Source organism: Pseudophryne corroboree, chromosome 12 (assembly GCF_028390025.1).
Source record: "Pseudophryne corroboree isolate aPseCor3 chromosome 12, aPseCor3.hap2, whole genome shotgun sequence".
Lineage (NCBI taxonomy): Eukaryota > Metazoa > Chordata > Amphibia > Anura > Myobatrachidae > Pseudophryne > Pseudophryne corroboree.
In genome coordinates this window covers 96,418,126-96,434,146 of record NC_086455.1, presented here as the reverse complement: position 1 = coordinate 96,434,146, position 16,021 = coordinate 96,418,126, and the positions used below count along the sequence as shown (strand labels likewise).

Below are 16,021 nucleotides of genomic sequence, written 5' to 3'. Positions count from 1 at the left end.
ATAGTAACAATGGGGCACAATCCCGTATGGGTGGTCGGTCCATGATTTCAAACTCTCCCGAATCGTGGTGATAGATTAACTTCAGCCGTTTATGCCCGCGAAAACGCTGTATCGAACGTCCCTCTTATTTCCGGTTTCCGCCGGAAGTGACGTATCGTGCGTTCCACCGCGGCGGTCGATGTTTGACGGTCATCCTACTTCCTGTATATACCGGAGGTGACGTTCTCTGCGTTTCACCGGCATCTCATGTTTTCCCCAAGCTTCCGCTATTCTTTAGTTCACACATGATATCTTATACGGAGATATTTGCAGGTTATCCGTCATTCCCTTGTTCCATATAGATATCACCTTCAAAATAATGACATGCATTTGTATTATCTATGCATATGAAACATAACCATATAATGCCTTAATAAAATGCCCAACACTATACATAAGTTAAAATCAGAGGAACCATTTGACCTCAAAGTCTTTATTTAGACCGGAGGGAATTAAGGTCTTATATTTATAAATAAAACTCATCTCTTCTTTGGCTAACTTCGTTGTTATATCAGTTTGTCTTGGATTTAGACTCACTTTTTTTAGCCCATAAAATTTTTTAATTTTAGATACATCACAGTCATGAACAATTTTAAAATGTGCCGACAGGGCATGGGTATCCAGCCCCTTGCGGATATTTCTGAGATGTTCACTTATTCTGGTTTTTAAGGGTCGACTAGTGCGACCAATATAAAATTTTCCGCATACACACTCTATTCCATAAATTACATTTTGTGTGTGGCATGTTATGAAATCTTTAATCATAAATTGTTTTTCATTGATTGTTACATTCACAGCTTTCTTTCCAAAATTATTTTTAACACCCCTACATCCCAGACATGATCCGCATCTGTGGAACCCAGATGAGATACTGTTTTTATTAGCTATTGTTGTATCATGGAAACTCCTAACTAGCTTAGTATTAGTATTAATGATCTCCAAATTTTGTTAGAACCCTCTAAGGATTCCCTTGAATATAGGAATACAGAAAAAAGAATCCTTGATAAAATTGAAAAACTAGACAAAGCTATAATTGATAAAAAAAGTAAAAAATATACAAGGGATAAAAATGAGAAAGCTGATATCCAATTCTTAGAGAGGAAAGGAAATGATGTAGAAACACCAAGAATGAATAAGAAATGGAAAGGGAGAGATCATACCAGATTCAATAGGACAGCAGAGAGACAACCTCTTGATAATCAGGAGAGGAGGACAAATAGGTCTAGTTTCCCTGTAAATAATTGGAGACGCCCAAATTACCAAAGGAACAATGCCCGTTCCGATTTCAGTAAATTTATACCCAGACAGAATTTTGACATTAATAGTGAATAAAACTGGAGAGATAGAGATATTCCACCCCGGTCACCCAGACGAGATGAAAATAGGTTTGCACCACTTGAACACACCCATACTAGATCCCCTTTTTTAGACAGAGGGAGGTACTATCAGAATCAGAGGTAGTACCACCCTGCCGTAAGATATGAGGCACTAGGGCTGGAAAAAAGAAAATTAGATCTAGGAAAAGAAAATGGAGAAAAAAGAAAAAACTGAGAACTGCTAATGAACTCTCATTTGCAAAGGTTAAAATTTTTAACTTAAGCGACCATGTTTTGCTTGAAGAAGAAAGAACACTTTTGGAGAAGGGCCTTAAATTTGCCCCCTCAACAAAAATTGATCAGTTTAACATTTTTGTGGATGTCCAAAAATATCTAAGGAAGCTGACGTTAAATACATTTTTCATGTCAAAAAATGATGAGGAGGTGGAGATGATTATGGGGAATATTACCCCTTTTAAACCTAGGTCAAAGTTTTTTCCTTCACATTTAAAGGGGAACTTTATAGAAACATTCAGCAAAGTTGTACTTGATGATATAGAAAAACTTGAGAAGATCAAAATAGACAATAACCTTTCCATAAAAGAAAGAAAGGCATTTAAAACTCTTAATGATGACCCTGAGTTGGTAATTAAACCTGCGGATAAGGGGGGGGGAGTAGTTCTCATGAACCGATGTGACTATGAGAAAGAAATACATAAACAATTGGATGATAAAAACACCTACAGAAAGATGAGAGGTAATCCAACTAAGAGAGTATCCCTAGCATTAAAAAACATTATTGATAGATACAATAATAAAGGGACACTCACTGATGTAGAAAGTCAATTTCTTTTTTCAGAAGAGTCCATCATTCCCACAATTTATATATTGCCTAAAGTACATAAAAGTGAAACTCAACCACCAGGCAGACCGATTATTGCTGGGATAAATTCTTTGACAGCAAATCTGTCTGAATTCATTGATTTTTTTCTCCAGCCCTTAGTCATGACGAATTCATCACATCTTAGGGATACCACAGACGTATTAACACACCTAAATGAGTTAGAATGGAAAGATACATATTTTATGGTAACCGCTGACGTATCTTCTCTTCACACCATTATTGATCATCTTCAAGGGGTGGAAGCAGTGAGGAGATATTTAGAACGCTCAGAGATACACAAAGAAATGCAAGAATTCCTAATTGAAGGGATTAATTTCATTCTAAATAATAATTTCTTCATTTTTAAGGATGAATTCTATATTCAAAAGAGAGGTACAGCGATGGGCACCAGGTTCGCCCCAAGTTATGCTAACATCTTTATGGGGTTGTGGGAGGAGGAAGTGATATGGAACCACAACCCCTTTGGGGCGAACCTGGTGTCCTGGCGTCGATACATCGACGATATCTTTTTTGTGTGGGATGGTGATAGAGGTTCTCTGGAGAATTTTTGCAGTTATCTTAACTCCAATAACAGGAATAGTTTTCTTTCATTTAACATCAGTTCCTCCAATGTAGATTTTTTGGATCTCACCATATACAACGAGAACACCTCTATAAAAACCAAAAATTTTGTTAAGCCAACAGATTCTAGGACGTACATTAACAAATCCAGCTGTCATCATAAAAAATGGTTGGATACAATACCCTTGGGACAATTCAAACGTCTCAGGAGAAATTGTACAGATCATGAGGTATTTATGGAACAAGCCCAAGAATTAAAGACTCGTTTTAGAGCAAGTGGCTACAACGAAGGAGAGATTGATCTGGCCATTGAATCAGTATCAAAAATCGATCGTAGGGACCTATTAAAAAGAACAAATAAAGAAAAGGTACCCCATGATAGGGATAATTTAAAATGGGCATTCATATCGGATTATTCAACCCAACATAATCAGGTCACAAAAATTTTTAGGAAACATTGGGGGATCCTAAAAAAAGATCCCATAATAGGTTCTGAACTACCTGACCATCCAGTTTGCATCTTTAGGAAAGCCCCCAATCTCAAACATAAGCTAGTTAGGAGTTTCCATGATACAACAATAGCTAATAAAAACAGTATCTCATCTGGGTTCCACAGATGCGGATCATGTCTGGGATGTAGGGGTGTCAAAAATAATTTTGGAAAGAAAGCTGTGAATGTAACAATCAATGAAAAACAATTTATGATTAAAGATTTCATAACATGCCACACACAAAATGTAATTTGTGGAATAGAGTGTGTATGCGGAAAAATTTATATTGGTCGCACTAGTCGACCCTTAAAAACCAGAATAAGTGAACATCTCAGAAATATCCGCAAGGGGCTGGATACCCATGCCCTGTCGGCACATTTTAAAATTGTTCATGACTGTGATGTATCTAAAATTAAAAAATTTTATGGGCTAAAAAAAGTGAGTCTAAATCCAAGACAAACTGATATAACAACGAAGTTAGCCAAAGAAGAGATGAGTTTTATTTATAAATATAAGACCTTAATTCCCTCCGGTCTAAATAAAGACTTTGAGGTCAAATGGTTCCTCTGATTTTAACTTATGTATAGTGTTGGGCATTTTATTAAGGCATTATATGGTTATGTTTCATATGCATAGATAATACAAATGCATGTCATTATTTTGAAGGTGATATCTATATGGAACAAGGGAATGACGGATAACCTGCAAATATCTCCGTATAAGATATCATGTGTGAACTAAAGAATAGCGGAAGCTTGGGGAAAACATGAGATGCCGGTGAAACGCAGAGAACGTCACCTCCGGTATATACAGGAAGTAGGATGACCGTCAAACATCGACCGCCGCGGTGGAACGCACGATACGTCACTTCCGGCGGAAACCGGAAATAAGAGGGACGTTCGATACAGCGTTTTCGCGGGCATAAACGGCTGAAGTTAATCTATCACCACGATTCGGGAGAGTTTGAAATCATGGACCGACCACCCATACGGGATTGTGCCCCATTGTTACTATAGGATTGTTTTAGAGTTAGTAGTCTATGTCTGGAAATAGAGTTTTTAACGAAATGATTATGAAAGGTATAAATACCTAAGGAGCCATTACTTCCTCCATGCCTTGACGAAGATACAGGAAGTATCGAAACGCGTTGGCGGAGGGAGAAAGCAGTGGTCCTGACTCAAGCCTGGTGTGTTTTGGAGCCTGCAGGGACGTCTGGACTTTCCATTCTCATGCTCATTTGTCTGCCCTTATTGGAGTAGACCACTCACCGGGTGAGAGGCTAGCATCACTGTCATTGTTTTTTATTGCATATTTTATTAAAAACAGTATTACACTATTGTGGGATTATCTCTTCTCTTGGAGGATGAATACGTGCAGTATCCAGTGTGGGCCGTATTACTAGAAATATCACACGCGGTTTTTGTCTACCCAAAACGTAGACCACTCCAAGGGGTAGGAGTCCTCACTTATCACTATTGCTCTGATATAGAAGAATTGGATATATTGCCCTATGAGGTGTCATTTTGTGTCTTTTAAGGTTTTGAGCGCATGACTCACATTCACTTTGAGTCAGAGGACCTTTGGACTGTAATCTTGAGCGCCAAGGGAATCGAGGTTGATGGTCTTTGTGGTGTTGTACTGACATACACACACCAACATCTATACATAAACACGCTGACCCCTAAACGTACACGAACGTACCTACACCTGCATCTATACCTACACATGCTGACACGTGGACGTACACCGGCTTACCCACATGTCAATCTATACATACATGTGCTGACACCTGGACATACACTGATGTACCCACACCTAACATCTATACATACACATGCTAACACCTGGACGTATACAGGCGTACCCACATTTGCATCCATGCATATATAGATGTAGGTGTGTGTACGTCAGTGTACGTCCAGGTGTCAATGAGTGTATGTATAGATGCAGGTGTGGGTACGTCTGTGTATGTCCAGGTGTCAGAATGTGTATGTATAGATACAGGTGTGAGAACGTCAGTGTAGGTTCAGGTGTCAGCGCGTGTATGTATAGATGCAGGTGCTTGTATGTCCAGAATAAAAACAAACTACATTGTCACCAGAAGAGCAATACAAAATGTACAAGTGATATATTAAAATCATCTTTCCAGCTTGAATTTCAATGATGCATTGGGGCAACGATTTTGTGAGAAACATCTTCACCCTTAAATAAAGATTTTCTTAATTCCTTACCTGTGTGCTAATTAGATATCACCTTGTTTTCACATTAAACAGACTTTCACATGAGAAAGCAGCAAGGATGCAGTGGCGTTAATGTTTCCTGGTGTCAACCTGTATTATTTCAGTAGACATTGAAATGAGGATGCATCTTGCTGCCTTTCCAATGAAGCAAGTTTAATTTAGTAATAGGTGAAAAACCATCCCTACAAAGGTGTTAATCAGAGACTTGGCTTTGTGGACACTTTTCAGAGAACAAATTTGTTAGCATAAAAATAAAGCAAGAAAATGAAGAGCTGTTTAATAACTCAATTGGATTTTTTTGCCAGCATATTTCTTTTTATCTGCAACCCACTGCTAAATTGTGCTTCCTAGCTGTTTTTATAAATTCACTGAATCAAATCTAACTCTGATTACATCAGAGATGGCCAGGTACCCTATACCATAAGAGAGGGTTTGAAATTTTGACTTGTCTACTTAAAGATCACCAAAATCTGATAACAAGATCAATTACGTCCCTGGGTGGGATTGAACCACCAACCTTTTGGTTTATAACCAAACACGCTAGCTGATTGCGCCACAGAGACACTTTACAAAAGCACATACTGACAAAGGCTAATAAGCATTCATCTAGAACGTTTCCTAGAAAAACTTTAAAAAGTCAATAATCTGGAGAGTGTTTGTAAGATGTTTCTTCCATCAACCAACGAAGAAACACATTGGTACTTTCCCATGATGAGTGAGTGCTTCAGGATCTCTTGCACTTACATGTGCAGCAGAGTACTGCAATGGAAGCATGCTGGGCCCATAACCCAGAGGTAGGCAGATTGAAACTATTCTCTGCTATATGTATTTTTTTTTTGTTAATTAAAGTAATCCAAAACTGGGATTGATATTTTTGCTCTTTTATTTTTACTTAAAGTACAATAACTTTTACCATTTTAATTTGTTTTAATAGTATATTGACATTATTGTTTTCTTTCATAAATCCACTTAATTTTCTTTACCCTATTATTAAAATGGTAATTGACAAAAACAAACTACATTGTCACCAGAAGAGCAATACAAAATGTACAAGTGATATATTAAAATCATCTTTCCAGCTTGAATTTCAATGATGCATTGGGGCAACGATTTTGTGAGAAACATCTTCACCCTTAAATAAAGATTTTCTTAATTCCTTACCTGTGTGCTAATCAGATATCACCTTGTTTTCACATTAAACAAACTTCCACATGAGAAAGCAGCAAGGATGCAGTGGCGTTAATGATTCCTGGTGTCAACCTGTATTATTTCAGTAGACATTGAAATGAGGATGCATCTTCCTGCCTTTCCAATGAAGCAAGTTTAATTTAGTAATAGGTGAAAAACCATCCTTACAAAGGTGTTAATCAGAGACTTGGCTTTGTGGACACTTTTCAGAGAACAAATTTGTTAGCATAAAAATAAAGCCAGAAAATGAAGAGCTGTTTAATCACTCAATTGGATTTTTCTGCCAGCATACATTTTTTTCTGCAACCCACTGCTAAATTGTGCTTCCTAGATGTTTTTTTTTAATATCACTGAATCGAATCTAACTCTGATTACATCAGAGAAGGCCAGGTACCCTACACCATAAGAGGGGGTTTGAAATTTTGACTTGTCTACTTAAAGATCACCAAAATCTGATAACAAGGTCAATTACGTCCCTGGGTGGGATTGAACCACCAACCTTTTGGTTAATAGCCGTACACACTAACTGATTGCGCCACAGAAACACTTTTCGAAAGTGCATACTGACAAAGGCTAATTAGCATTCATCTAAAACGTTTCCTAGAAAAACTTTAAAAAGTCAATAATCTGGAGAGTTTTTGTAAGATGTTTCTTCCATCAACCAACGAAGAAACACATTGGTACTTTCCCATGATGAGTGAGTGCTTCAGGATCTCTTGCACTTACATGTGCAGCAGAGTACTGCAATGGAAGCATGCTGGGCCCATAACCCAGAGGTAGGCAGATTGAAACTATCCTCTGCTATATGTATTTTTTTTGTTAATTAAAGTAATCCAAAACTGGGATTGATATTTTTGCTCTTTTATTTTTACTTAAAGTACAATAACTTTTACCATTTTAATTTGTTTTAATAGTATATTGACAGTATTGTTTTCTTTCAAAAATCCACTTAATTTTCTTTACCCTATTATTAAAATGGTAATTGACAAAAACAAACTACATTGTCACCAGAAGAGCAATACAAAATGTACAAGTGATATATTAAAATCATCTTTCCAGCTTGAATTTCAATGATGCATTGGGGCAACGATTTTGTGAGAAACATCTTCACCCTTAAATAAAGATATTCTTAATTCCTTACCTGTGTGCTAATCAGATATCACCTTGTTTTCACATTAAACAGACTTCCACATGAGAAAGCAGCAAGGATGCAGTGGCGTTAATGTTTCCTGGTGTCAACCTGTATTATTTCAGTAGACATTGAAATGAGGATGCATCTTGCTGCCTTTCCAATGAAGCAAGTTTAATTTAGTAATAGGTGAAAAACCATCCTTACAAAGGTGTTAATCAGAGACTTGGCTTTGTGGACACTTTTCAGAGAACAAATTTGTTAGCATAAAAATAAAGCCAGAAAATGAAAAGCTGTTTAATCACTCAATTGGATTTTTCTGCCAGCATATATTTTTTTCTGCAACCCACTGCTAAATTGTGCTTCCTAGCTGTTTTTTTTAATATCACTGAATCAAATCTAACTCTGATTACATCAGAGAAGGCCAGGTACCCTACACCATAAGAGGGGGTTTGAAATTTTGACTTGTCTACTTAAAGATCACCAAAATCTGATAACAAGGTCAATTACGTCCCTGGGTGGGATTGAACCACCAACCTTTTGGTTAATAGCCGTACACACTAACTGATTGCGCCACAGAAACACTTTGCGAAAGTGCATACTGACAAAGGCTAATTAGCATTCATCTAAAACGTTTCCTAGAAAAACTTTAAAAAGTCAATAATCTGGAGAGTTTTTGTAAGATGTTTCTTCCATCAACCAACGAAGAAACACATTGGTACTTTCCCATGATGAGTGAGTGCTTCAGGATCTCTTGCACTTACATGTGCAGCAGAGTACTGCAATGGAAGCATGCTGGGCCCATAACCCAGAGGTAGGCAGATTGAAACTATCCTCTGCTATATGTATTTTTTTTGTTAATTAAAGTAATCCAAAACTGGGATTGATATTTTTGCTCTTTTATTTTTACTTAAAGTACAATAACTTTTACCATTTTAATTTGTTTTAATAGTATATTGACAGTATTGTTTTCTTTCAAAAATCCACTTAATTTTCTTTACCCTATTATTAAAATGGTAATTGACAAAAACAAACTACATTGTCACCAGAAGAGCAATACAAAATGTACAAGTGATATATTAAAATCATCTTTCCAGCTTGAATTTCAATGATGCATTGGGGCAACGATTTTGTGAGAAACATCTTCACCCTTAAATAAAGATATTCTTAATTCCTTACCTGTGTGCTAATCAGATATCACCTTGTTTTCACATTAAACAGACTTCCACATGAGAAAGCAGCAAGGATGCAGTGGCGTTAATGTTTCCTGGTGTCAACCTGTATTATTTCAGTAGACATTGAAATGAGGATGCATCTTGCTGCCTTTCCAATGAAGCAAGTTTAATTTAGTAATAGGTGAAAAACCATCCTTACAAAGGTGTTAATCAGAGACTTGGCTTTGTGGACACTTTTCAGAGAACAAATTTGTTATCATAAAAATAAAGCCAGAAAATGAAAAGCTGTTTAATCACTCAATTGGATTTTTCTGCCAGCATATATTTTTTTCTGCAACCCACTGCTAAATTGTGCTTCCTAGCTGTTTTTTTTAATATCACTGAATCAAATCTAACTCTGATTACATCAGAGAAGGCCAGGTACCCTACACCATAAGAGGGGGTTTGAAATTTTGACTTGTCTACTTAAAGATCACCAAAATCTGATAACAAGGTCAATTATGTCCCTGGGTGGGATTGAACCACCAACCTTTTGGTTAATAGCCGTACACACTAACTGATTGCGCCACAGAAACACTTTGCGAAAGTGCATACTGACAAAGGCTAATTAGCATTCATCTAAAACGTTTCCTAGAAAAACTTTAAAAAGTCAATAATCTGGAGAGTTTTTGTAAGATGTTTCTTCCATCAACCAACGAAGAAACACATTGGTACTTTCCCATGATGAGTGAGTGCTTCAGGATCTCTTGCACTTACATGTGCAGCAGAGTACTGCAATGGAAGCATGCTGGGCCCATAACCCAGAGGTAGGCAGATTGAAACTATTCTCTGCTATATGTATTTTTTTTTTGTTAATTAAAGTAATCCAAAACTGGGATTGATATTTTTGCTCTTTTATTTTTACTTAAAGTACAATAACTTTTACCATTTTAATTTGTTTTAATAGTATATTGACATTATTGTTTTCTTTCATAAATCCACTTAATTTTCTTTACCCTATTATTAAAATGGTAATTGACAAAAACAAACTACATTGTCACCAGAAGAGCAATACAAAATGTACAAGTGATATATTAAAATCATCTTTCCAGCTTGAATTTCAATGATGCATTGGGCCAACGATTTTGTGAGAAACATCTTCACCCTTAAATAAAGATTTTCTTAATTCCTTACCTGTGTGCTAATCAGATATCACCTTGTTTTCACATTAAACAGACTTCCACATGAGAAAGCAGCAAGGATGCAGTGGCGTTAATGATTCCTGGTGTCAACCTGTATTATTTCAGTAGACATTGAAATGAGGATGCATCTTCCTGCCTTTCCAATGAAGCAAGTTTAATTTAGTAATAGGTGAAAAACCATCCTTACAAAGGTGTTAATCAGAGACTTGGCTTTGTGGACATTTTTTAGAGAACAAATTTGTTAGCATAAAAATAAAGCCAGAAAATGAAGAGCTGTTTAATCACTCAATTGGATTTTTCTGCCAGCATACATTTTTTTCTGCAACCCACTGCTAAATTGTGCTTCCTAGATGTTTTTTTTTAATATCACTGAATCGAATCTAACTCTGATTACATCAGAGAAGGCCAGGTACCCTACACCATAAGAGGGGGTTTGAAATTTTGACTTGTCTACTTAAAGATCACCAAAATCTGATAACAAGGTCAATTACGTCCCTGGGTGGGATTGAACCACCAACCTTTTGGTTTATAACCAAACAAGTTAGCTGATTTCGCCACAGAGACACTTTGCTAAAGTCCATACTGACAAAGGCTAATAAGCATTCATCTAGAACGTTTCCTAGAAAAACTTTAAAAAGTCAATAATCTGGAGAGTTTTTGTAAGATGTTTCTTCCATCAACCAACGAAGAAACACATTGGTACTTTCCCATGATGAGTGAGTGCTTCAGGATCTCTTGCACTTACATGTGCAGCAGAGTACTGCAATGGAAGCATGCTGGGCCCATAACCCAGAGGTAGGCAGATTGAAACTATCCTCTGCTATATGTATTTTTTTTGTTAATTAAAGTAATCCAAAACTGGGATTGATATTTTTGCTCTTTTATTTTTACTTAAAGTACAATAACTTTTACCATTTTAATTTGTTTTAATAGTATATTGACAGTATTGTTTTCTTTCAAAAATCCACTTAATTTTCTTTACCCTATTATTAAAATGGTAATTGACAAAAACAAACTACATTGTCACCAGAAGAGCAATACAAAATGTACAAGTGATATATTAAAATCATCTTTCCAGCTTGAATTTCAATGATGCATTGGGGCAACGATTTTGTGAGAAACATCTTCACCCTTAAATAAAGATATTCTTAATTCCTTACCTGTGTGCTAATCAGATATCACCTTGTTTTCACATTAAACAGACTTCCACATGAGAAAGCAGCAAGGATGCAGTGGCGTTAATGTTTCCTGGTGTCAACCTGTATTATTTCAGTAGACATTGAAATGAGGATGCATCTTGCTGCCTTTCCAATGAAGCAAGTTTAATTTAGTAATAGGTGAAAAACCATCCTTACAAAGGTGTTAATCAGAGACTTGGCTTTGTGGACACTTTTCAGAGAACAAATTTGTTAGCATAAAAATAAAGCCAGAAAATGAAAAGCTGTTTAATCACTCAATTGGATTTTTCTGCCAGCATATATTTTTTTCTGCAACCCACTGCTAAATTGTGCTTCCTAGCTGTTTTTTTTAATATCACTGAATCAAATCTAACTCTGATTACATCAGAGAAGGCTAGGTACCCTACACCATAAGAGGGGGTTTGAAATTTTGACTTGTCTACTTAAAGATCACCAAAATCTGATAACAAGGTCAATTATGTCCCTGGGTGGGATTGAACCACCAACCTTTTGGTTAATAGCCGTACACACTAACTGATTGCGCCACAGAAACACTTTGCGAAAGTGCATACTGACAAAGGCTAATTAGCATTCATCTAAAACGTTTCCTAGAAAAACTTTAAAAAGTCAATAATCTGGAGAGTTTTTGTAAGATGTTTCTTCCATCAACCAACGAAGAAACACATTGGTACTTTCCCATGATGAGTGAGTGCTTCAGGATCTCTTGCACTTACATGTGCAGCAGAGTACTGCAATGGAAGCATGCTGGGCCCATAACCCAGAGGTAGGCAGATTGAAACTATCCTCTGCTATATGTATTTTTTTTGTTAATTAAAGTAATCCAAAACTGGGATTGATATTTTTGCTCTTTTATTTTTACTTAAAGTACAATAACTTTTACCATTTTAATTTGTTTTAATAGTATATTGACAGTATTGTTTTCTTTCAAAAATCCACTTAATTTTCTTTACCCTATTATTAAAATGGTAATTGACAAAAACAAACTACATTGTCACCAGAAGAGCAATACAAAATGTACAAGTGATATATTAAAATCATCTTTCCAGCTTGAATTTCAATGATGCATTGGGGCAACGATTTTGTGAGAAACATCTTCACCCTTAAATAAAGATATTCTTAATTCCTTACCTGTGTGCTAATCAGATATCACCTTGTTTTCACATTAAACAGACTTCCACATGAGAAAGCAGCAAGGATGCAGTGGCGTTAATGTTTCCTGGTGTCAACCTGTATTATTTCAGTAGACATTGAAATGAGGATGCATCTTGCTGCCTTTCCAATGAAGCAAGTTTAATTTAGTAATAGGTGAAAAACCATCCTTACAAAGGTGTTAATCAGAGACTTGGCTTTGTGGACACTTTTCAGAGAACAAATTTGTTAGCATAAAAATAAAGCCAGAAAATGAAAAGCTGTTTAATCACTCAATTGGATTTTTCTGCCAGCATATATTTTTTTCTGCAACCCACTGCTAAATTGTGCTTCCTAGCTGTTTTTTTTAATATCACTGAATCAAATCTAACTCTGATTACATCAGAGAAGGCCAGGTACCCTACACCATAAGAGGGGGTTTGAAATTTTGACTTGTCTACTTAAAGATCACCAAAATCTGATAACAAGGTCAATTACGTCCCTGGGTGGGATTGAACCACCAACCTTTTGGTTAATAACCGTACACACTAACTGATTGCGCCACAGAAACACTTTGCGAAAGTGCATACTGACAAAGGCTAATTAGCATTCATCTAAAACGTTTCCTAGAAAAACTTTAAAAAGTCAATAATCTGGAGAGTTTTTGTAAGATGTTTCTTCCATCAACCAACGAAGAAACACATTGGTACTTTCCCATGATGAGTGAGTGCTTCAGGATCTCTTGCACTTACATGTGCAGCAGAGTACTGCAATGGAAGCATGCTGGGCCCATAACCCAGAGGTAGGCAGATTGAAACTATCCTCTGCTATATGTATTTTTTTTGTTAATTAAAGTAATCCAAAACTGGGATTGATATTTTTGCTCTTTTATTTTTACTTAAAGTACAATAACTTTTACCATTTTAATTTGTTTTAATAGTATATTGACAGTATTGTTTTCTTTCAAAAATCCACTTAATTTTCTTTACCCTATTATTAAAATGGTAATTGACAAAAACAAACTACATTGTCACCAGAAGAGCAATACAAAATGTACAAGTGATATATTAAAATCATCTTTCCAGCTTGAATTTCAATGATGCATTGGGGCAACGATTTTGTGAGAAACATCTTCACCCTTAAATAAAGATATTCTTAATTCCTTACCTGTGTGCTAATCAGATATCACCTTGTTTTCACATTAAACAGACTTCCACATGAGAAAGCAGCAAGGATGCAGTGGCGTTAATGTTTCCTGGTGTCAACCTGTATTATTTCAGTAGACATTGAAATGAGGATGCATCTTGCTGCCTTTCCAATGAAGCAAGTTTAATTTAGTAATAGGTGAAAAACCATGCTTACAAAGGTGTTAATCAGAGACTTGGCTTTGTTGACACTTTTCAGAGAACAAATTTGTTATCATAAAAATAAAGCCAGAAAATGAAAAGCTGTTTAATCACTCAATTGGATTTTTCTGCCAGCATATATTTTTTCTGCAACCCACTGCTAAATTGTGCTTCCTAGCTGTTTTTTTTTAATATCACTGAATCAAATCTAACTCTGATTACATCAGAGAAGGCCAGGTACCCTACACCATAAGAGGGGGTTTGAAATTTTGACTTGTCTACTTAAAGATCACCAAAATCTGATAACAAGGTCAATTACGTCCCTGGGTGGGATTGAACCACCAACCTTTTGGTTAATAGCCGTACACACTAACTGATTGCGCCACAGAAACACTTTGCGGAAGTGCATACTGACAAAGGCTAATTAGCATTCATCTAAAACGTTTCCTAGAAAAACTTTAAAAAGTCAATAATCTGGAGAGTTTTTGTAAGATGTTTCTTCCATCAACCAACGAAGAAACACATTGGTACTTTCCCATGCTGAGTGAGTGCTTCAGGATCTCTTGCACTTACATGTGCAGCAGAGTACTGCAATGGAAGCATGCTGGGCCCATATCCCAGAGGTAGGCAGATTGAAACTATTCTCTGCTATATGTATTTTTTTTGTTAATTAAAGTAATCCAAAACTGGGATTGATATTTTTGCTCTTTTATTTTTACTTAAAGTACAATAACTTTTACCATTTTAATAGTATATTGACAGTGTTGTTTTCTTTCAAAAATCCACTTAATTTTCTTTACCCTATTATTAAAATGGTAATTGACAAAAACAAACTGCATTGTCACCAGAAGAGCAATACAAAATGTACAAGTGATATATTAAAAGCATCTTTCCAGCTTGAATTTCAATGATGCATTGGGGCAACGATTTTGTGAGAAACATCTTCACCCTTAAATAAAGATTTTCTTAATTCCTTACCTGTGTGCTAATCAGATATCACCTTGTTTTCACAGTAAACAGACTTCCACATGAGAAAGCAGCAAGGATGCAGTGGTGTTAATGTTTCCTGGTGTCAACCTGTATTATTTCAGTAGACATTGAAATGAGGATGCATCTTACAGCCTTTCCAATGAAGCAAGTTTAATTTAGTAATAGGTGAAAAACCATCCTTACAAAGGTGTTAATCAGAGACTTGGCTTTGTTGACACTTTTCAGTGAACAAATTTGTTAGCATAAAAATAAAGCCAGAAAATGAAAAGCTGTTTAATCACTCATATGGATTTTTCTGCCAGCATATATTTTTTCTGCAACCCACTGCTAAATTGTGCTTCCTAGCTTTTTTTTTTAATATCACTGAATCAAATCTAACTCTGATTACATCAGAGAAGGCCAGGTACCCTACACCATAAGAGGGGGTTTGACATTTTGACTTGTCTACTTAAAGATCACCAAAATCTGATAACAAGGTAAATTACGTCCCTGGGTGGGATTGAACCACCAACCTTTTGGTTAATAGCCGTACACACTAACTGATTGCGCCACAGAGACACTTTGCAAAAGTGCCTACTGACAAAGGCTAATTAGCATTCATCTAAAACGTTTCCTAGAAAAACTTTAAAAAGTCAATAATCTGGAGAGTTTTTGTAAGATGTTTCTTCCATCAACCAACGAAGAAACACATTGGTACTTTCCCATGATGAGTGAGTGCTTCAGGATCTCTTGCACTTACATGTGCAGCAGAGTACTGCAATGGAAGCATGCTGGGCCCATAACCCAGAGGTAGGCAGATTGAAACTATCCTCTGCTATATGTATTTTTTTTGTTAATTAAAGTAATCCAAAACTGGGATTGATATTTTTGCTCTTTTATTTTTACTTAAAGTACAATAACTTTTACCATTTTAATTTGTTTTAATAGTATATTGACAGTATTGTTTTCTTTCATAAATCCACTTAATTTTCTTTACCCTATTATTAAAATGGTAATTGACAAAAACAAACTACATTGTCACCAGAAGAGCAATACAAAATGTACAAGTGATATATTAAAATCATCTTTCCAGCTTGAATTTCAATGATGCATTGGGGCAACGATTTTGTGAGAAACATCTTCACCCTTAAATAA

The 16,021-nt window shown here is 36.0% G+C and overlaps 1 non-coding gene across 1 annotated transcript; it reads right to left on the bottom strand.

Annotated features, from left to right (window-relative positions):
* Positions 1 to 6,040: 6,040 nt before the first annotated feature.
* Positions 6,041 to 6,114, bottom strand: TRNAY-AUA (transfer RNA tyrosine (anticodon AUA)). Its single transcript has one exon. It is a non-coding gene; the product is annotated as a tRNA-Tyr (tRNA).
* Between the last annotated feature and the right edge of the window lie 9,907 nt (positions 6,115 to 16,021).